The sequence below is a fragment of the Vespa mandarinia genome, chromosome 3 (assembly GCF_050613455.1).
Source record: "Vespa mandarinia isolate Hongniang chromosome 3, ASM5061345v1, whole genome shotgun sequence".
NCBI lineage: Eukaryota > Metazoa > Arthropoda > Insecta > Hymenoptera > Vespidae > Vespa > Vespa mandarinia.
The window spans coordinates 2,009,767-2,034,253 of NC_140812.1; the positions used below are offsets into that span (position 1 = coordinate 2,009,767).

At 30.6% G+C, this 24,487-nt stretch overlaps 1 protein-coding gene across 6 annotated transcripts in view; it reads left to right on the forward strand.

Moving 5' to 3' along the window:
• LOC118446885 (inactive dipeptidyl peptidase 10) overlaps positions 1 to 24,487 on the forward strand; it is an 83,696-nt gene that overhangs the window by 33,453 nt on the left and 25,756 nt on the right. The window contains exons 1-2 of one of the 6 annotated variants that reach the window (XM_085655687.1): positions 656 to 1,033; positions 22,503 to 22,629. The exons of 4 other annotated variants lie outside the window; for them this stretch is intronic. The gene's annotated coding sequence lies outside the window, so the exon portion shown is untranslated. Of the gene's footprint in view, positions 1 to 655; positions 1,034 to 22,502; positions 22,630 to 24,487 lie in introns of those variants that run through there. One more of the 6 variants, XM_085655689.1, reaches the window with a different exon arrangement.

The window sequence follows — 24,487 nt, forward strand, 5'->3', positions numbered from 1 at the left end:
TTTGCTTTGTTTTTTTATCGAAAGAGAACATTTCAATAGAAACGACAACTTTGATAAAGAACATTGAGAATAAGACATTGAGATAGTAGAATATGAGGAAATTGTTATTTGAGGTAATTTTTCATAGGACTTTCTCTCTCAACGTTGTTCAAAATTGTCGCTCGTACGTTTTCGCTTACAGTAGACACTAGAAAGGGTTATTTCCATCGAATCATTCTAGAAGCTATTGCATATGACAAAAGAGAAAGAGAGAGAGAGAGAGACTACATTATTTTCTTCTCTCTCTCTTTCTCTCTCTCTCTCTCTCTCTTCAGCATCTCTTTTATCTCTTTTGTTTTCCTCAACGAAAGGGAATATACCAAATGCTTATTCTACAAACTTTCTTCCTTCTTTCTTTCTAAATCTATATTTCTCTGTCTATATTTCGATCGAAACATTTACGAGTGCAAGAAAAACGTCTGTTAGAGATTCATACGAGCTCTCTGTAGACTCTTGCAAAATACGTGGATGTTCAGATAAGTTGGAAAAGGACACACACACAGAGAGAGAGAGAGAGAGAGAGAGAGAGAGAAAGAGAAAGAGACGAAGATAAGGTGGGATAAAATGAGACATGAGACGAGTGTTTATTCAGTCGCAAGCATGGAGCCGGTCACTCTACTTCGTGAAGAAAGTAGCAAACTTAACGTTTTCTAACTTTTATCACTGCGCAAAAATTTCTTCGGAATTTCTTTCTCTCTTTTTTTTTCCTTTTCTCTCTAACCGGACAGACGATATACTTAGACTTACGATCGGTAAAAATCACGATAACTATCTACGGTACTTCTATTAGCCAATAGTTCCATCTTCGCTAACGTTGAACGCCTTTAGTCGATTAGGAAATATTTCTCGAGTCGAAGTGTAAGAGTTCGTTTTTGTGACCATTCGTGAGCCATTATAGTTATATCGAAAAAAAAAAAAGAAAGTGGAAATCGATGATAGAGTTCCAGAGTTCTCTCGATTATTCGACATATATTCGAGAAATGATCTTTCGTCGGTAAGAAACCTTTCTCTATCTTTATCTCGATAATTCATGATTATTCGAAGAAACAAAAAAAGAAAAAGAAAAAAGAAAAACGAAGTCGCAATAAGAAAAGATCAAAGGGAGTAGATTTTGAAATAAAAGAAACGGACGGGATACGTTCCTAAGGGTAAAACTTTTTGGAAGGGGTGTGAATACTATTCGTTGATTGAGTTCAACGTCGTCAATTTATGACAAATTTCGATGACTGGTCCAAGACTAGGTATACTTTCTAAAAAGAGATATCTTCGGTGCATGCGCGCGCGCGTGTGTATGTGTGAGTGCGCGCGTGCGTTTGTGAGCACTGCTGAATTTTGTATTCGTCGAACGACGTTCGATAAAGAACGGGATAGCAACGAATTCGTCGAGTAAATTGTCGTCTGTGCAATCAGTGAGATCGATGGAAACGAAACTTCTCGAACGGTGGTCGTCTTCCTCTTCTTCGCTGCGAATTCAATTTTCTTGCGACGATGGTAAAAGTAAAAAGATAAAGATAGATAGCTAGATGGATGGATGGATGGATGGATGGATGGATGGATGGATGGATGGATGAATGGATAGATAGATAGATAGAAAGAGAGAGTCAAGGTACTTTTGATGAAAGTTCAACGCGAGAAATGAAAGTGCCTTTCTTGCATTGTCGGGTTGACATCGACTCGACTAAATCCTTTATTTTCTTTATCGCAAGTAGACGCTACTTTGTCAATTTAATATCGAGTACAGCTTCAAACGTCGTATCGAGATGATATAGAGATATATCTACTTTAGAACGATTATGAGGATCTCTGCAGCTGGTATGATACGGATTCTCTTTACGGTCTCGTCTATGGTCGCTAGAAATTTTATCGATCGATAATTCCTTTTTCAGAATAATGGTTTCTACCGTGACAGAATTTAATCAACGATTTATGAAAAATAATACGTCGTATATTTTAATGGCAATACAATTTTAAATGTTACGAATTTTTCAACAAAATAAATTCATCGTAGATATCTCAATTTTCATTTGATCTAAGCTAATTGCGAATTAGAAACTAATTGTAAATTTCAATTTTAATTATCGTGACGTATCGAATAGCTTGAGTAAATGGATTATTCGCGTAGTAATATTTTTAATTAGTACACGTACGATAAATAATAATTGATTCATTAATTTTCGGTTTATTCCTGTTATTTAAAGGAAGTTATTAAATTTTATCAAATTCCTTAGAAAGTTAAATTCGTTCGAGGAACTTCTGTCATTGATACAAGTATACTATCTATAAAGGAATCTGTTTAATCGTGCTCGACTAAAGTTCTTAGGTACACGCTCGAAAGTACACGTGCTACGAATTCTATTCTATTATTGTCTTCGCTTATTTTATACATCGAACAGGTGTCTATTGGCACTATACGGGACCACGTCCATTTCGCAGTCAACACACGCGATTTTCTTGGCAAACATTGATAGACTAAATATTTTTACCTTGACTTCTTTTTTTCGTCTTATTTAAATTTTATCTCAAGGTAAGAATGCAAATGTTTTAACAAATAATAATATCAATTTTTAATACAGACATTGCTATGTTAAATGAAATTTTTCTTACGTTCCTTTACTTGAAAAAGACTAAAAATTATTTATTTTTAAAATTATGAAGAAAAATAAAATTTTATAAAAATTCCATTGGCAATCATATTTATCTCGATCGCGATCATTAAAAAATATGTACTCCATATACAACTCGATAATCGATCGAGATTTTAAAATAAAATTAATTTTATCCTACCTGCGATTTTATAAAATTTGTCTCGAGGATAAAATTAGCAAAATAATATTCCATTTGCTCTTCTTCGTATTTTATAAATTTTATAACGCAACTTTTAGCGATTAAATCGTTCATAAAATTTCCTTTCCCTTCCTCCCTCTCTCTTTCTCTCTCTTTCTTTCTCTCTCTCTGGAAATGCGTTTTAATACGCGTAAAACATATTTAGTTGATTAGAGTATCGATAGAAAAGATTTTTAAATTTTTTATTGCAATTTGATAGCTCTCAAGCGCAAAGAAAATCTTTTATCTTTTTGTAAATGTTTATTAATGTAAAATCTTTTATTGATATTAATAAATCCTTAATAATGTCAATGATGGATTTAAGACCTTTGGAATTACTTTGACAATAAAGATTACTCGGATCTTTTTATTTATGGAAAATAATCCCTACACATGTTCTTTTTATTTGAAATATTTTTCTTAAAATCTACTTTTAAATGTACTTTCTAGCTTCTCTACCAGTCCTAATAGTCTTTTATCTAATTTCTCACATACACTCATCTCAAATAAGGTTCGCACTTTCGTAAGTACCTTAGTGTCCATTACCTCATCTTTACATACATTCGTGCACAAATACCTTCGTACATCCATACACACCCGTATCTTCATATACACATACATACAAAATACATGACGAGATTATATACAATTTAAATATATCAGGAGTCCACATATTATATACAAATATAAGGCATATTTTATACGAATGTTTAAATAAATTTGTCGTGTAATTCAAATACTTTTTTCTGTAGCAACACGAATTAATCTTATAGCATATTTAACGAAAAACGATAATTATTCAATAACATTTTGTTATTGATTCGAAAATTATTTTTAAAAATACAAAACATGTCTTTTTCGGGATAATTTCTTTTTCATTTTCTCGGACTAATATCATATCAAAAATGCTTTTTCCGCAATGCCATTATTATTGCAAAACCTTCTCCCAGAAGCCGTTTTTCTAGTCAACCATAAATTCCACTCATCGTCGACACCTCGGTATAACGTGGCGCGTTGAACGAGTCAGACAAATATAGAAAGAGAAGCATAGAAGAAAAAGAAGAAGAAAGAGAGAAAGAGAGAGAGAGAGAGAGAGAGAGAGTGTACGTAATGGCTTTTATCAGACTCACACTGTCTATACCATCTTCGAGTTCAATCATCTCATTTACAAAAATAATATTTACAGTACATCAAAAGTTTAATGAATTTCTTTTATTTTGAATATAATACATTTATTATCATTAATAAAATTGACAAACATTTTTTATGAAATGAAATAAATGTAATTATTTTATGAATGATTTTATCCGACCACTTGAATTTAAATAGGAAGGAAATTGCAAATCTTTTAATTTAATACTAAATAAATTTACTTTGGGAATTGTTGTAAGTAGTACTTGTTCAAATCTGACTTAGAAGAGAAGTTATTCTCAAAGGCCGTTCATTGATCGTTCGTTCTAACCGAAGACTCGTCTTAATTAAAGTCGTTTATTACGACGATAAAATAGGAGCAAGCAAGCAAGCGTATAAGTACCTTTCTGATTTCGAGAATTAGCAAGTTAATTAGTTTTATATGTAATAATCTACCAATTATTATAATATTAAAACACCCCTGTTAACAAAATCTTTTACAAATATTTATTACGTCGAAATCATTGCATACACGAAGAAAAAGCACGAAAAGCTTTTTTTTCCTTTTTTTTTTCTTTTTTTTTTTTTTAATCGAAAGGCCAAGAAAAATTGAAGGGATCTCTTCCAAAAAAATTTTGTTAATTTTTCAGTCTCTGAATGAAGGAATGAGTAAGAAAAAAAAAGGGTTAGAATGAGAGACAAGAAAGAAGCGTAAGAAAGGGGAAAAAAGAGGAGAAGAAAAAAATGTGAAAAAGAAAAATGAAAAATAATGCGAAACAAGTGCTTGGTGGCTTTTATTTATTTTTTTTCTTTTTTTTCTTTTTTTTCTTTTTTTTCTTTTTTTTTTCTTCCACTTTTGTTGATTTAACGACTCTCGTTCTCGTACCTCGAAACAAACATCAGGTATATTACGAGCTCATAGCTTCCGTCAACCCTCTTCCCATTCTATCCCATCCCCCTCCAACATCACTTTTTCGCACCAGTATAATCGAGGAAGAAGAAATCAAATAAAAAATTGCCGCTTCGTTTGCGCTCGATGAAAAAGAATTCGATAAAGAATAAAACAGTATTACAGGATGAGGAAGGAAGGAGGATGGGGTGGGGTATGGGAAGTCATCGGTACGAAATTATATTCGATATTTCATCAATATCGATCGATGTTCTCTCGCGATTCCTTTGCTTCCGTTTTAATCGAAATCTAAAGCTTAGATAAATAGGAAAAGATTCCAAAAATTTCCTTCTCCTTTTATTTTCTTCCTTTTATGAAATTATTTAGACGATTGATTTACACTCTGACGTTGTTGTAAATGCAATGTCAAATGTTATAAATTGCGTCAAAAGATGCAAAGCAATATGTCATGAATTTTACTTTTGAAGAAAACATGTATATTATGCACGTACACACACGCGCGCGCGCACACACACACACACACATATATGTATGTATTAAAAAATATAAAGATCTTTACTCAATGTCCTGTCGAGAGATGGTCGAATTAGAGACTTCGTATTACATTTCTCTTCAGAAATCGCTGACACGCTTCAGTGACAGATGACGAGTCTTCGGGGAATCGAAGACCTCGACGGTACTAGCAGCATCACCGTCGTTCAAAGATATCTCTGATCGAAGTGTGTGAGGGTTAAAAGAAAAAAAGGACAAAAAAAGGAAACAGAGGAAGAAAGGGTGAAAGAAAAAAGCCGACGAAAGGGAGCTCCTTAAGCTCTCCTTTCATTCGCGTTACCGTTATTAATTTCGCAACGAGAGGAGAGAGTGAGAAGCTCGAGAAAGTAAAAAAAGGAGAGTCGAAAATTGGTATACGTTTATATGTTTGCGTGTGTGTGTATGTGAGAGAGAGAGAGAGAGAGAGAGTGAGAAGAGATATGATTTGAAGGCAACTTCTCTCTCACCCCTTTACTTCATCTCAACGTGCCAATCCGTGGACGTGGATATAGGCCTTTAGTCAGCGTTTTGGGAGAATCGAGCAATTAATCACGCTCTCTCTCTCTCTCTCTCTCTCTCTATCTATCTATCTATCTATCTAACCAACATTATTCGCTTTGTTGTAAAGACTCCGATATTATCTTAAGATTTCACCTTGGCATCATATCTCTTTCGTCATCCATATGACATTTAATTTTGTTTTGAGACGTGTAACAACCAATATATATTATATACAAGCGAAAGAGATAGAAAAGATCCAAGTAGTAGAAATGAATGGAGAAATAGAATGGGATCCAAAAAAGGATTTAGTTAGAAATACGTTTACCGATTGCTTGGATCATGCGGAAATTGAAAATATATAGAAATTTATTTTTTTATCAACTGTTTTTCTCCCTTTTGTTTCTAGTAGTTATTTTATAATATACATTATTGGATAAAAGTATCCGAGGAAAGGAGAGTTTCTTTTTCTTTTTTTTTTTTTGTTTTTTTTTTTTTTTATTTTTTTTTTTTTTTTTTAGGGAGAAAAGGAGTTCATAATTTTACGTAATCGTACTTTAATTTCTTTTTACTTTATTACATTCACCAAAGTATTTTCAATTTATAGTAGACTCTTCCATATGAAAATAAATTGCTTGTAAATTACGTGAATATAGAAAAATAAAATTTTCTCAAGCAAGTTTTGTAATATGTTATATGGTTCGAGATGTAATGAAACTTTTTCAAAATAAAATATCAAAAAAGTTTTCGCTATATCTCGATCTTAAATTTTCATATATGAATAAGATTGATAATTAGTGTTATTAAGGTTGATTGAACAATTCGAATTTCTTCGAAATAAGAATTTTACATTAAACAAAGAAAATACTCGGCGTCTTAAATAATTGACTGTCGAGCTGACTTGTTGAAATTAATTAATTTTCCCGAACTCGCAATGCAAGAATAGAAAAGCTCCCAATGTCTGCTTCTGACTTTCTTTCAATATTACAGCAGCATTTATATAATACTTATCCTTCTTTATCTTTCCGGTTTTGTCTCGACCGTTTCCTCGGTCAAGGATTCATCTTATCGTTTCATTGTCTCTTTCTCTCTCTCTCTCTCTCTCTCTCTCTCTCTCTCTCTCTGCCTGTCTTTGTGTAGTCGTTGACAGGGAAAATTCGGTTGCCAAAGAATAGTTCCTTTTTGCATCAAGTTTTCACTAGCTTTTGAACGGAGTTGGCAACAGCAACCGAAGGAAGTTGAAATTTCCATGAAGTTGGCAGGAGTTGACCTCATCGAAAAGTTGCATAAAAATGATTAAGTTAAAACCATTTTAGCACGATAAATGCATTCGTTGATTTATTTGGTTTGTTGTCCATTCGCTCGAAAGCCTAACGAGCATAGTATTTTCTCGTTCATTCGTTTTTTCCATATTTCTTCTTCCTCTTACTCTTATTGAAAAACCCTTCCATAAACCGGGTACTGCATCCATTGTATTGTTCCTCTTCGTCGTTCTACCTATTTTCTCCAATTACGTCGAGAGCGTTCGCAAAAAATAGTCGTCCGTCCTTCCGTTATGGTCAAACTTTATGAACTCTACAATGAATGATATAAAACGTTGATTCATTTTTTCGAACGGAATTACGCCCGTTGCGAGTCTTTAAAGAGAGAAGTCCATTGTCAACATAGAAAGGAATTTCCTCTTTCTCTCTCTCTCTCTCTCTCTCTCTCTTCAATTTTTTTTTAATTTTTTTCTATCGTCGAAAAATTTTTCATCGAAATTATTTGCAAAATAATATACGTATAAAAGGATATCACGGAATGATAACAAATGTAATATAAAATAAAATTAAATAAAATTAAAAAAAAAAAAAAATTCGAAAAAGAATAAAAGTGATCTATATCGTCTCTATTATCTGATCGCCGATGATATTTCTACTCACGATATTGTGCGGAGCAAATCGAAACTGGGGCATAATAATATCATCCCGCTTGTCCCGTTGGCATCGTCGCGAAAATGCATCGCGTTGGAACATAAATCCGAAAATCCGACTTCGATTTCGGCTGACGCGAGATACCTTTTTTTTGTTTTCTAAAAGTACATCCTGCTCACATTTCAACCCTTTTCTCTCCTCCCATCCCATCCCATTTCATAATATATCGCCTTTGTCACTTCGGAAAAAGCGAAATAAGTACTTTCAGTATGGATCGGTCGATTTATTTTCGTGATAAAACATGATTACGACGATAAAAATGTTTCCGATGCAATATCAAACAAAAATTTGCCCGTTCCAGCTGATAATAATTTTTTCATTATATCGTTATTCAAAATTATCTCAAGAATGACATCTATTGTTTCAATAGTAGACGATCTAACCGTAAGCACATCGAGCTTAATTCATTGTTACACGAGTCATGGTAGTAGTTTCCATTAAATCTCTTGTAATTGGAACGAATACAATGCGTACCACGTGTCTTTGTAATAGATACTAACTACGACACATCACTATAATAATAGGATGAGAAGGAGAATGATGATGATAATAAAGGTGATGATGAGGAACCCGTAGAAGATATCTTAACTGTGCGTGTTACCATTAAGAGTAATTCGTTGATAATTCTACTTGCTCGAAGTCTTGAGGGTATTACACTTTATCGTAGTAGGAGCAGATTAAATCGATAGCTGAAGAAATTTTCTACTGGAAATGATATTTTTCAAATTATTTACTTCAAATTATAATTCGTTCGAACAAACTCATTTTTAGTTTATTAATTAGATCCTGAATTGTGCGTTTTATTATTCGAAATAATAGTAATAATTATATTAAATTATATTAAATAATTATTATATGTACAAAAATTAAGTATCGCGCCTGGCAACATGTTACACTCCATACGTTCGATAATGTTGTGTTGAGTGCCATCTATCAGCAAGACACTTTCTTCTAGCTCCTTATTGTAGGCAATATATTCATCACGTTGGTATGAACGCGAGATATATTTTCAGGCGTAATATTAACTAAATAATTATAGACAATCTATAAATATAAAGAGACGAGTTAATAATTTTACGGCGAACAATAAAGGGATTGAATATATCATATTTAAACTCTTATTTTAAATAAAATCAGTCTGACTATTAAAATTCTAAATGCGCAAAATCCACTCTGATCCATTATATAGTCAATAATTGATTTATTATTCGATAGAATGTTTCATTGAATAGTATATGAAAAGATTAAACTCGGATTGACCCTGTTAAACCAAACATCTATAAGAAAATAATATGAGAATAATTCAGAACGAGTGTTATTTTCCGAAGAAAATGTTTACAGTAAGATAATTCTCATTCTTTCCTTGGTCTGTCCAAGGGGAATGAGATTTTGCATGAGAACACGCGTTCTTCTCCAGTGTTTCTCTCTGCCTATCTTTCCTTTTTTATCATTCCCTGTTTCCTCTTTTTCCGTCTTCCTATATCTCTATTTTCTCTTTTTCCCTCTCTCTCCCTCTCTCTCTCTTTCTCTCTCTCGTCCCCTCTCTTTTTCTCCTTTTCTATCGTGTACGTTTTCCTTCCGTCTTTCTCTTTGTTCTTTTCGTGTCCTCCCGACTCGCAGCATAAGCGGCTTTTCTCAATACTTTTTCTCATCTTCCCTCTCTTTCTCTCTTTTTACAGACTTCCATCTTCGAACAATTCCTCTTTTTTTATCATCATCTTGTTCTTTTTCCTCACTATTTCCCTTTCCATCGTATACGCATATCTACGTATACGAGGATAAAGATGTCTATCCGATCTTTCCCTATTGGCTCTATTAAAAAGCTAGGATTCTTCTATTTTATTCTCTTTCGTTATTGTGTACGAAAAAATCACTCGTTTTCTCGTCCAATTTTTTCATTTTATCTCTCTTCCTCTTTTATTTTTTTCTCATCGAGATACGTCAACAAAATAATTTTTCCGCCTATAATAATTATGTAGTAAATCTGTCGTTAATTATTTTTATCCGCTAATGACTTGTCCTCACATATTCTGATATAACATTCTATTCAAAAAATCAAATAGGATTTTTTATAAAATGTTTTGTATAAAATGTTTTAAATATAAATTTGCTTGAGAAAATTCAACGACATAAAACTATTCCCTATAAATATTTGTTGGAAAATGGAAATAATATAATTGAATCCCTTTTATGTGTATATATATATCATATTATACAATGATAACGTCAATCTTGATATCATTTAATTTTAACAAAGAAGAAAGTTTAATAATTATAGAGATAATTTCCAATTATTTTTATCCTCTTAAATAGTATTTCAAATTGTCACAAAGTTCGGATCAAAATCTTGTTTTCGATTTGTTTGAATGAGTTAGATAAGCTGGCTAATCTTTCTTCTTCTTAACTCCTTCATATCTTCACGAACAAATGATAATTTTATCAGAGGAGTAACGATCGTTCGTTTAACGAAAGTATAATTCGATTTTCCGATAATAAGCTGGTAAACGAAATAATAACCCGTTATAGAAATATCCTCATCCTCGTTCTAACTTTTTAGAATTTTTGAGGAATTTATTTGGAGCTTCTCTAGGAAAATAAAAATTAATATAAAAATATTTTTGAGTTTTTATTAGATTAATTTCGTTTAAATGTTACTATGTTATTAAATGAAACGTATTATAAATTAACATTAATAATTTAATTTTTGGAACTTTTAAACGAAATGCATTTTATATTATAAATTAATATATTTTAATATATTTTTATATACTTTATAATATAGATGAATAATTTAAACTTTAAAGCATATTATATGTATATAATATTTTTGAATATATTCAAAATTAATGTTCAGAAGTATTTTTCTCTTATAAAATAAAATCATCGCCTCTTTAATTTCTATCTCCTATCTGTCTTCGATTTCATCAAATGGATCGCACGCTTCCAATTCAATATAAAGTGTTTTAATGCGATTTAAAAATTGAGTATCAAAATCATTCGTATGAAATCGCATAGGCCTTTAAGATATTTCCGGAATCGTATGAAGTGCTTGTTCCTGTTTATCCTTTGTTTTCCTCTTTCCGTATCTTCTCAACTATATATCTTCCCTTACTCTCTCTTTCTCTTTTTCTCCCTGATATTCTCCCTCTCCCTCGGCCATCTTCTACTCCTATCCCACGGCCTCTCTCACACCAACGCGACGAAGTAGAGTTGACGTCAAATGTTCGAAAAGAAAAGAGAAGAAAGAAGAGGGAGTGGCGAGTGGCAGGCAGTATAGATCTCAATGCTTCTTGGCAGAAAGCCCATTCCATCCTCTTTCGATCCCTTCTACCCCTTTACCATCAAGTACTCGCTTCAGTCGGCCTTTCCTGTGCTGCAGAATCGAAGTAACGACGAACGCGCCACCCTTCCTGGATGTATCCATCCCTTCTACCCATGTCTAAGCAAACGCAACGTTGTAAATATATATGTATATTTATGTATACACATATGTGCATATATATAATAAATATATACATATAACGTTGTATAATATATACATATATATATATATGCATATACATATTATATATGTATATCAGTCCTGCATATATATATATATATATATATATATATATCAGTGCTACATATTATATATATATAAAGAAAAAGGGAGAGGGATGGGGTCGAACCAATTCGGGACGAATGCACCTTCTTATATCGATGTAGACATTTTCGTAAAAAGGAACTCTGATATTACCACCGCTCCCTACCACTAAAATTTACTCTATATTTCTTCCCCTGATTGTTCCGAAACATTTCTCATCGTAGAAATATATTGTAATAAAATTTTAATACTACTTCAGGTGGTGTGCATTTATGTAAATATTATACGATTCCCTAGAACTTTCTAACTCTCTCATAAATTATTCCTCTTGACATTCGTCGTGTATCTATTAACGTACGTCATATACGTAAATATTTCAAGAAGATTGAAAAAAAAAAATTGACGATAAACAACGGTATTTGTGTTGATAATTTTGGAAAATTTTGTTTTAAATATCGTGAGAAAAAGCCGATGAGTCGAATTTAGTGACAAAAGCTTTGGGACAATTGGGAATTTCTGTAAAATCCTGCTGATAATAAAATTAGCATAAATCAGAGAGAGAGAGAGAGAGAGAGAGAGAGAGAGAGAAAAAAAAGGGACAACTATTTCAGCGCTGATATTCATCTGCTATTAACGTCATTGAAAATATTGTTAATACATTTGCATTTTTCGTAGCTTTATCTTTTTCTCGCTTGCCCATAATTGTCGCTGGTCGGTAATAAATTACAGTGAATTGTCAATTTGAATGAAAATGTTTAATATTTTATCATTGATCAGAAAATATTGCATCAATGCTTTCTTTCCCCTTTCTATTTTTTTTTTTTCCTTTTTTTTCTTTCTTCTATTGACAAACCCAACGATAACGATAGTAACGTCGAAGAATACGGTAATGTGTATACAAGTAGACAATATTGTTTACTCTTTCTTTTTTCTTTTCTATTTCACTCGTTGATATCGCGCTGAGAAAATGTTGCTGCGAAAGGTTTAAATCGATTTATAATAACTTTTATCACGTAATTCAAATAACTGTTATGATAGTCTTGCTATCAATAATCTTTGAGAATTGATATTCTATAGAATTTTACATTGAAATATTTCGTACGTATATACGATATACGAAATGCACGTTTATATTAATGTAAATATATATCTATATATATATGTACATATATATATATATATATATCATCCAATTGAAGAGTTAATCTATTTTTATTTATGCTATTAAAAGTTTTGCTCTATCAATAAATAAGTGAATCACGAAATGCGAAACAATTAATTTCTATTGTTACTTCAATGCATCCGTCAAATTGACAAAGTTTAAAGACTAATTCGAATCAAATCAAAGTTACAACGAGTCGTAGAAAGGGAAAAGGGTGGGGATCGGTATGGGGGTAAGTTTCAAAAGGTCTTTGACTTTCGAAAATGGAAGTGCACCAAGAAATATGCTAGGATTAAGTTTGATGTTAGAAACACCAAGATTTCGACTAGCCATTTCGAAAATGAAAAGTCCCTGACGAAACAGTGAAATATAATAGAAAGTTAAATCGTCTAGAGGATTCGAGTGGGTAAAAGAAAGCTTCGAGATTTAGCGAGGGAGGATTAACTTCGAGAAATGTACGACTGTTTTCTTCGAATATTCTAATGCAAACAGAGAAAACTTATCGAGTAGACCAAAATACGCAAAGTAATAATTTATATACATATATTCATCATCAATTTTTCTTCTTTTTCTAACCCAAACCGAACCCAAAATGGTTCCCATCAGAAAGATAAAAATCGTATCGAATACTTCGTAATATCCTTTTTGTTTCCTTACCTCAAACTTTTTCAGTTGCGATAGGGACTAGCCCTTTGTTTTCGATCGATTGTTTTTCTTTCCTTTTCATTTCATAATTTTTTTTTTTTCTTTCTTTTTACAAGACAAAAACATATTTTTTAAAACGTCAAACATGTAATCTTCCAGATAGCTTACTTCGATAAAACTATTCTTAAAGTAATTTTCGAGAAACCCTCGTTCCTTCTCGGTCTTTTTCTCTTTATTCCAATTTCGACGACTCCCTTTGGGAACGGATCCAAGCCTTCTTCGCGCGCCCTACATTTTCAGATTAAATTGTAGGCGACTAATGCGCTATAATTGCACCAAGACGGTCGGCCGAGCGTCGTTAGAGTTTGATCCAGCGAGAATAAGTTGCGAGAAAATCTTTGTCGTAGTGATTCGTGCTGTTCTTAAATCTAGTTCATTATATTAAATACGAATATCCTTCGCGAAATATCTATATCTTCATAAATATTTTAATTATATGTTCGAATTAATCGATTTTGTCCGTGCTTTTTAATTTCGAAAGAATATTCTTTCTCTTTGATAAATAATATTATTTAAAAACTTTGTATTGTACTTTTACTTATTTATTATATATATATATATATGTATACACATTTAATAAAAATGAATGCCTCGTTATTATGATTCGTTTATATAAAAAACAAACTTAAGGGTTTACTCTCCTTTAAAATTAACTTTATTCCAAAAATACTTCCTCCTAGTGCAATCGCCTGCTTAAGACTTACCGGCCGGCCTTTTTTGTTTCCTTTCTAGAGATGGTTCTCAATAGCGCCTCTTCTCTCGACTTTGCACGTGCGATAACAAAAACCCAATCGCGTAATACGCACTTCCCAAACTCATATTTCATCCATACGATCTCCAAACATATACACCCACATACATACACATACATACACATATTTATTGATCTCTTGCATATATATTTATATATAAACGAAATTTATATAGATATCTGTTTAATTGGTATATTTATATTTGACTACAGATAATTAAAATTTATATCTTCGTTGTACACACCGGGGAATAATATGAAATCTTTGAAATAATTATAGATCTTCTTACAAATTATTGCGATTCCATGAACTACACTAGACATTGAAATAATATCAATTCGAATCGATTACAGGAAATTGTAGGAAACAATATAGATAGAACGATCAGTATAGATCAATGTGAAACAGGAATGGCGAATCTGTTGATCCGTGTGAAAATGTTTTAGTGATCTCAGAATTTTCCAAAAGTTTAACTAAAGTTTTCAGTAAATTATTAAAGAAAGAATCGAAATTTGAAATTTACAAAATACAAAAAGAAGATCTTGAAATCATCTACTAGATCAGTAGAATATTGTTATTTATTGATATTTCATTTCCAATCGTATCTCAAAATCCACGAAGAATTAAATTATCCGTTTAGATAATCCCGATATAAAAAAAAAAATTATCACTTAAAAAAAAAAAATAGCAGCGAGTTTTACCCTTTGAACAAAAGTTTTAAACAAAATTATACCATTTAATTCCGATTTCGCGTTTCCTTTTTTTTTTATGTTATGACAGATTGATTAAAGAATTAAATATAAAATTCCTTTTTATTTTTTTAAATTACTCAGTTCAAATATTTGACTGATGAATAAGAAATTTTTTTATTTGATTTCGACCCACCGCCAGAAAAGGTTCGCTATCATTGGTATAGACCATCTCGTGGGGTTGAGGAAAGGGAAGTTGGAGGGTAGTTGGGAGTTTAGAAGAAAGGGGATTTGTAAAAAGAGCGATCGATTCAGGAAAAGGGTGGTACAGCAGAGATATAGCGAAACGTTCGTTGGATTTGTAGCCGTCGAACGGATCGGTTCAGCACGGTGCCCGAGATTAACCATCTTGGTTACGAGCCAGCTAGCCTCTTGCTTTATTTCTGTGTCCCTCATAAACACAAGACTCTTCTATACTTCTCTTCGTCATACTCTTACAGTTACCATTCTTGCATTTATTTTTATGCCAATGTATCTTGACTATTACGAACTCCGTTACAAGACAGGTATTAAGTATATACGTAATACCTGTGCAATTTTTTTTTCTCTTTTATTGCATATCATTACGAGGAGATACTTTCGAGATGTCTATATATTATAAAAAAAAAAAAGAAAAAAAACAAATATGGCGACTGTCGAGCACGATGCTCTCTATGGTATTTCTTGATATAATCTAATTCGGGTAAGATTTCCCTGCGGGTGAAACGGCTCAGTCTCATATTTTTTTAAAATATGATTCGTTTTTCTGATATTTTTAGTAATTGGACTGACAATTATTAGCAAAATTCATGAACATGTATTCTTTATTTATTTTCAATTAAGAAATTAGATAAATTATTTGTAACATAGGAATTAAAAGCTAATAAAAATTTTCTGCTCTTCCTTTATATTATTATTATATTTACCAACGTCGATATTATCGTAACATTATCGAAGAAATAAATAAATCATTATTGTCCTGACTCTAGATGGCTCGATTTTTTTCGAGAATAATTGGCCTATTATAAAATTATACACTTTTCGATGTAAATCTGTCTGTTTACTCAGGTGGATTCATATTTTTTTGCATTAATCATTTTTAATAGCGAACGTTTAATTCTGCGCTTTTTCAAATAAAGAATAACAACCGGAACATAGTGTAAAAGTGAAAAAGATATAAAAGAAAATAGAGAACCTGAAGCTATTTTACCTGGTTGCTCGCAAGCAATTAATAAAAAGACTCCCGTGACGGACACGTCAGGAACAACGCTAAATAAAATTAATTCAATTCCCAGTACAATCATCAAGTGTAGCTCAACGAATTAGAAAATATTGGATACATTTAAAATAGCAAAAACAACGAAAAGTACTCAAGATTCAGACAAGCTCAAACGTAAATAGATTTTGGAGAAATCATCTTCGGATGAAATTTATTCAGATTTTGTGACCCAAGAGTTGGAAGAAAGTTTTGAAGAAAAATATAATGCTGAATGCATCTGGTTTTAGGTGCATTACAGCTGTACATCGAAATAAGACGATTGGATTCAATATGTGAGACGTGATAAGTGGCTTCACGGAGGATGTGCAATATTTTTGGATTTATATGATCTTTGTAAAATAGTTTTGTTTGAGCAAAAGGAGTTAATTTTTTTCCTCTTACTTCTAAAATCTTTTATTTCTAAAAATTTTTTATTTCTACGAATAAATACGAAATATAAATAAGAAAATATTTTTTTGCTTTGGATATCAATTAAATTTGTTTATAATGTATTGAACTTCAAAAAAAAAAAAAAGAAAGTAGCTCCATCTTACCCTTTATATTTGTGATTTTTACAGTATTTATTTATGCAAAAAGAAAGAAAGAAATTATTTCCATAACCAAGTTGCATCTTAAATAACTTTTAATTAATTATATATTTCTAATAATTTAATAAGAAACTTTTTTTAATGTAAGAAATTTTGAAAATAAAATATTCAATTGTATCTTCCTTATCTTTTATGATTAGATACAACGTTTTATTAAAATTACTGCTTCGAAATTGGGTCATAAATTAGGTATCGCTATTTTCTTTCGTTCTTTCATTTTCCCATCTTGTTTCAGCACAATATAGCTTCCTAAAATTATTATTAACACATGCGACGCGTTTAATAGCTTTGATCATCGTTACGGCGCAAATTTGATATTAATGAGTTGTCCCGTTTTCTAGAAACACGGCTCGAATCTGGTAAGTTTATATAATCAAAATTTATAATCGCTAATGCGTTATATCGAATGAATGATTTTTATAAATTTTAATAACGTCAAATGAAAATACAAAAGAGAAAGAAGTAATTATTACAAATAATTTATTAGTTTTTTAAATAATTTAGACATTTTTTGATAGTGATCGAAATTAAAAATTAATTTGAACTTAATACTTTTATTATAGAATTCAAAATAAAAAAAATATATATTTAGTAATATTTAGTAATACTTTTATACGATATGTAGTTGTTACATATTTAATTGATTTTTAAATAAATTTAACTGATATTTAATATCGATATGTTATTTCTGTTATTTGATATATTATTTCGTTGCAATGTTATCATGAATTAAGAAGAAATTAAGTGTTCTTCATTTTATTTGGATACAACTATATATCGATTTTTTATGTATATGTAAACGTATGGATTTTAATCTATGGATAAATCTAAATGGAGATATTGATAATTGTAGGAAAATAATAAAAATTCATATGACGTTTTAAATTAAAAACCTGGAAGTATAAAAGAATACACAACAGATAGATATAGATATAATACAATGATTAAAGTTGATTCATGGTACTGCAGATCCGCAGGAAATTAGTTTTACTCATGAATCCGGAGAGAGCTAGAACAAAATGTTATATGAATTGAAAAACTAAGAACGTTTATTGGGACAATCAAAGAAGCATTCTTCATTTAAACTTGAGTAACTTTCAAAGGTTATTCGTTTACATTAAATTAAACAGATAATTCTTTATAATTAATAGTAATTAGTAGTAGTAATTAATAATTCTTTATAATTAGTAGTAATATTTATATTTTTTTTTATTGGTCTTCTTGAACTTTGATAAAAATCACATTAAAATTACATATAAAAAGAATTTAGAACTTTTCTCTTAGAAATTAAAAAATGTTAAACGATAAATACTAACATGAACGAAATTCTAAAAGTTAAAAAACATTCTTATTAAATAATACATTCGAAAAATCATCAAATATTGCGTTATTATTTGTAAAATCGTAGTGTTTACTTATAAAGTTCGAAATTATCAGAAAGCTTTTTTTTTGGTTAAAAACTCTCAATACTAACAGTCGATAAGATAAGAATCTACTATGTCGATTCTTTGAAAATTCCTCAGTATAGTAACATATAAAAGTTGTTCATCATCTTTCGCACAAAGTATGTATGACTTCAGCGACAGATATGGACAAAGTATGAACTACAAGAGCAAGAGAGGAACGAGGTTATAAGATTGCGTAGGTTATACTTTATAACACTAAAAAATGATAATACTTTAATATTTAGTTAGTATTTGATTGAAAAAATTTTGAAAATATATTGAAGTATGCAGCCATTCTCCCGGTATTACTTAATATATTACAAGTAATATCGACTCAGGTCTCACCACGTGGAGGTTGCTGCATCTGAAGACCCACGGGCTAACGCTGACTGTACTCTAAATTACGCGATACCAGAATGATTTGCCACTTATCGATTCAGATTCCAATGTTTAACAGAAAGATAATAAAGTTTATGAATAACAATTTTATAGAAATAAGAAATATATTATTTATATAAGATGAAAGTATGAATTTTATTTAATTCTAAAACAAAGAACAATGAAAAATGTATGAAACTCAACTTTAATAATGAAAATCCAAATATCAAATAATTCTACTCATGTAACACACAATGTAAATATGGGGCGACGAAATATTACGTCATCTAAATTTTTCAAATCTACCTTTACACCTATCATTATAAGAGCATTTAAAATGACAACATGGCAAAAATAAAATATGACTAAAAGCCATTCTCGAAATGATCTGAAAGAATCTTCGAAAGTAACTCAATAGCTTATAGTTATCCTCTTGAGGTACATTTTTGGCATATAGCCTCTTGTTTGCCTTATATTTTAATTTAACTGATCATCATCCAAAAAGTGTAATAATCAAATTTGATTACAAATTCTAAGATATGAAAAAAACCTTAATACAATCCTAACGTATCTAAAAAAAAATATAAATTTTATCTTTTTGGAGAGATACCTTTTCACGGCATAAGAAAAACAGGAATTAGTATATTAACTGCAGAAAATCCTGAACTAAAAATTGATTAACTTATTTTAGGACCGACGGGCTGTATTGATTCTATCAATCTCCTATCCTTTTATGAATAACTTTACCCGACTTTTTTCATTTAAAAGCAATGACTCTTGAGACTTTCTTTTCATCAACAAAATTGATTAAATATTTAATTAATTTTTATTAAAAAATATAATGAAAAATCCTTGAACATTCCTTCTTACAAGCGATTACTTTAATTATTAGAAAAAAAATCATTTCAATTTCCTTTGTAATCCAGAGACTATCCATCACGAATGTCTTTTTGTTCCTTCTTTATTAGAACTATATAATATCGATTCTTTACTATTTTTGCGAGAGAAAAATATTTAAAACCCCATTGAAATATTCAAATTGCAAATAATTATGAAATAAGAATATCCTATTTTAATCTGTTAAATAAATCAAAAAATAAAAAACCATTCAAGAGTAAATCTCCGAAGAAATTTATTCGTGGTTACTCAATGCTCTTCTATTAATTAATTACAATTAATCAGCCGTGCCAATTGGGATCTTTCGTTTTCGACATGATAGAGTGATCGGAGGAAATTAAAAATTTACTTACTATTTAAGAAGTTCTGCGATAGTTCCAAAACACTCTACCGCGATTTAGATCGAAATTGAGGGTGGATGATTCGTAGGTGGTTGAAAATGAGGTAGACCGACATCGCTATAGATTGAGATCCTCTTAAATGATACACTGACTCTAATACGCAATAGTTATTTTTTAACGGACGGTCACTGAAGTTTATTTCCGAAACACTATTGTCTTTTATAAATACAGTCTGTACGATTGTTAAAAAAGCATAAAACTTTACGAACGATCACTGACTCTAACGACTGCATTGCACGCAGTCGATGCAAAAACACTTGTTGTTTAAATCGCGAAACGTGAATGAACAAACACTGCCTCTACTTCGCCTTATTTTTATTTTAGCAATACAAACAATCGATTATATCAATGCTTCGTATGTGATTGAAATGACGTTCTGAAACAGAAAAATGTAATGTTATTATATAAAATTAATATTATAATAATATGAAATAGAATACTTCGCTTCAAATTGTATAAATAAATCTAAAATAATGAAAAGTATGATTTATATAACCTTACCTGTTTGGAAAGAGACAGCTCCGATCTTTACTCGTCGAAGTCCAAAAGGAAACTGATTTGATAACAGTCAAAGTCAGTGAGAAGGTCGTTGTTGTTTAAGTAACTAAACAACGACCGCGCGTTTAAATTTTAATTCTATTTAAATATTAATTTAATGTTTGAAGACTGATTTATTAATATGTTATTGATATATTAATAAAAAAATGATTATTTATAAGAAAGATTTTAAATGTTTTTAGCAACCGAAGTTAAAAGCGTTAATCGATATTATTTTGAATTTTTTACTGTAGATTTTTCACCGAAAAAGTTTTAGATTTTTGATTGGCGTTAAAGGATTCAGTGCCCTAGCTAAATCGGACGATGAAAATAGTCGAACTGGTTACAATATTAACACCAAGCGAAACATCGATCGCACGTATGATCGATTGAACCACCAATCAGATTTTCTCCCGTTAGTGCGTTTTTTTTTCTATTGAATATTGAGAGTTCAGATTCGAAACGTTCAGGTTCGCTCCATCGACATTCGTTGTTTCAAACTGCGAGAATCCAATTATGAATACGCGCGGACCTTCCAACCACAGATATGTAGATACTTGCATATATTCTTGAACTAGAGTAGACATAAAAATGAAAAAAGAATTCGATTGAAAATAGGACAATTCGACGATAAATTATTTATTATCATTTCACTTTCAATTTTATTCTTGTCCGTAAAAAAAAAAAAAAAAAAAGAAAAAAAAAGAAAAGAAAAGAAAAGAATAGAAAAAAGACTGAAACAAAGTTGCATCTCTTCTTTAAGCTTTGCTGAAATGTAATTTCTACAATATTATTACAGAAATTAACACGGAATGTTATATTAATTATAATTAAAACACATATAATCTTGTATATATAAGATTCTGTAGATTCAACATAAAATTATACGTGTTTATTTAAAATGGAAAATGTTAACATGATATTAATACAAACAAAATGACGGGCTAGTTTATTTTACATTAAAACGTTTCCTCCTTTTGTCTTAATAATTCTCTACTTTATTTAATAATTTCTGTAAAAGAGAAAAGAATTTTTAAGTATAATTACAAAGAGTTTCTTATGCTCCTAATCTAATGAAAAACGTAAGAAAGAATTGTTTTCAAAATTACTTGAGATATCCGAAAATCTTTCATAACGTTTCATATCAAAATTTAAATGTATATGCGTGTACATGAGTGTGTATATTGCTTAAATTTTTTAATGAATTAATTTGAAATTTATATCAAAACTCAAGTTAAATCCTACAAAATTCTATGAATAATTCTATGATTCAGTTTGATTTTCAGTTTAAAAACGACGAACATTTCAAACATTTTTAAAACTAATGAAAGGTCGCATACGCGGTAATAAATTAAAATAAATAAAAATTATGTAGGATTATTTAAAATAGTAGAAATCATCGATGTGGCCTACATCGATCATGCTTATTTTGTATTTCACGTGGAAATACTGTTTAAATATATATTCTCGATGTTTAGGAGGACTTTTTTTTCTAAAAAATATGTATCCTCTTTATATATTAGATAATTTAAAAATTTTACGAATATACGAATACGGATACATGAAAGAATTTTTATATACACGTGATACAAATATCGATACGATCGAAGACTGATTATTCTGTTTGTATCTTCTAGTCAACGATAGAATACGCAATATCGTTTATTTACACTCGATTTATTCCAGAGTAGTATGTAAACATCAAGCGTTTCTTCTGTATACATATTATAACTAAGCAAAAATTTAACAGGTTTAGTATAACGTCAGCTATTTTTCTCTTTTTTCGATTATCAAAATCTATTATCGAAAGTAATATTTAAAATATTTTTATTTCTTGCGATTCATATACTTATCGACTATGAAGGAAAAATCGAGAAAAAATGTCAATAAAGTAATATCGAATAGATTTTGTTGAAAGTTTGGAAACGAAACAACGTTTTGTTGAAAATCGAAATAGAAACGTAGGTGAAATAAAAAAAAAAGGAAAAAAACCAAAACAAAACAAGAAGGATCGTTGTAAATCGATACTTTTATATTAGAGACGAAGCAATCTCTTAGCTATAAGATTAAGAACGGTACAGTAGTAAGCACTCTTTTAACGAGGTACTCATTGACGGATCAAAGACTTTTCACATTTCAGCGAGGCTCAGCATCTTCGAGTACCATTTCGATGCTTAGACAAAGGAGCAAGCTCGATAAGAGGGAATACAAGTACGAACGAAGGAATTCATCAAGAAACGCGTTCTCGTCTTGTATCGATTTTTGAGGTACTCCATATATACATACACACATACACACACATATATATCTTTCTCTCTGTCTTTCACATATCTTCTTATCCTCGTTGAACGAAGGTGCGCTATCTGTCGTTTCCCTGAGAAGTATCATTCTTCTTTACCGCCTTGTACGACCTATAAGTCGATAATAAGCTTAGAGCACCATTTGAAGCAGGTGCATGCTAATGTGGAAATATATAGAGTATTAAAAAGAGATCTCAGAACTACGAAGATGTAAATGGAAAAATTAACTTTCACAGGATTATAAGTATTATAATTTTGAGTTTTGATAATAACATCGACTTATTTCTATGCCATGCAGTGCTCAAGTATAAAATTATTACGATTTTATCTTACCATGCTTTTATTTTTAATATTTACAAAATGGTTTTCCTTGTTTATTATTATTCTAAATTTTATTATCATACATCCGATACATTTTTGTAAATCGAAAAAAGATTTTTTTAAGGATACCGATATATTTTCTCAAACATTTTTGGTATTGTCTATGCAAACTTTTAATAATTATCCTTATAAATATTGCGTATCATCATTGATAGATAGATAAACCAAAGTTTTCAAATATAATCATTTAAAAAAATTCAAAAGATTTAAAACGAGAGATTAAAGAGGGTTAATCAATTCCATATTTAATCAAACCTAATCAACCCTGCTCTATCTATCTTTAAATGATAGTCTGATTCAAATGTCTTAAAATGATTACAAAATGTGATGACATATAATCGTGTACGAAATACATTTGAAAAACATTGGGAGAATGAATTTATTATAAATCATAATACATGTATATACATTATATATATATATATATATATATATATATATATATACATGTATATGCATATGCATTGATTTTTTTACAGTCCGAGCGAAACAGGCTTGTTCTGATATATCACAACATATTTTCTTTCTCTTCTTTTTTTTTCAGTTTAACTCTCCAAATTTTTCATTTCATATAAAACATAAGAAGAATATAATATAAATTTCATCAATCCATCATTCAATGATTTTATCAGTCAAGAGCATTCATCTTTCTTCGTTGATATAGTATAGAGAAAAGAAAATCGAGGTCAATAAAATCGTCGATTATTCTACACAACAGTCATTAACCCAACTTTTTTACCCTTTTACTAAAACTGACTCGTTCTAATGATTATCGAAATAATCACTCATGCAAGTAATTACTTTCTTTCCTTTTTCCCCAATGAAATAACTCATTGAAATTTTCAATATATTATGGATATACAAAATAAAAAGAATAGAGTGGAATGAAAGATATGACAATAAAAGGGAAAAGAAAGAAAGAAAGACAAAAAAAAAAACAAACAAACTACGATATTATTTCTACTTTAATGAAACTTTGTTTGTCCTTTTAACCGTATACTCGTCATAAACAGTTAACATTTTAACAATGGATATCCATGAGAGATATCCCTCTTTGTGTTTTCGTTCATAGATACTCAACAAACTCAAAGGAGTAATCCACGTAGATGTTCTGTTCATGGCTGACTGTGGCCGATGAATGAAATCCAAGGTAGTCGACCTTATTTTGCGTCAGCCTCTCAACCCCTTCCTATCGTTCTTTAGCTATCCTCCCTTGCTCCATTCTCTCCCCCTAGCACCAACAACCTCTTTTCCTCCCCTCTTTCCTTCGATTACTCCCCACTCCTTCTCGTTCTCCTCTTTCTCCACTAGTCCATATCCCTCACGGTGACTGTTCCCACACGGTCTACCGCACTGCTGACGTAACGCGCCCCTTTGACGTCACGAGCGAGGCGAACGTACCACCACCTCCGTTGTCGTTGAGGATAACGTCCTACCTCATATC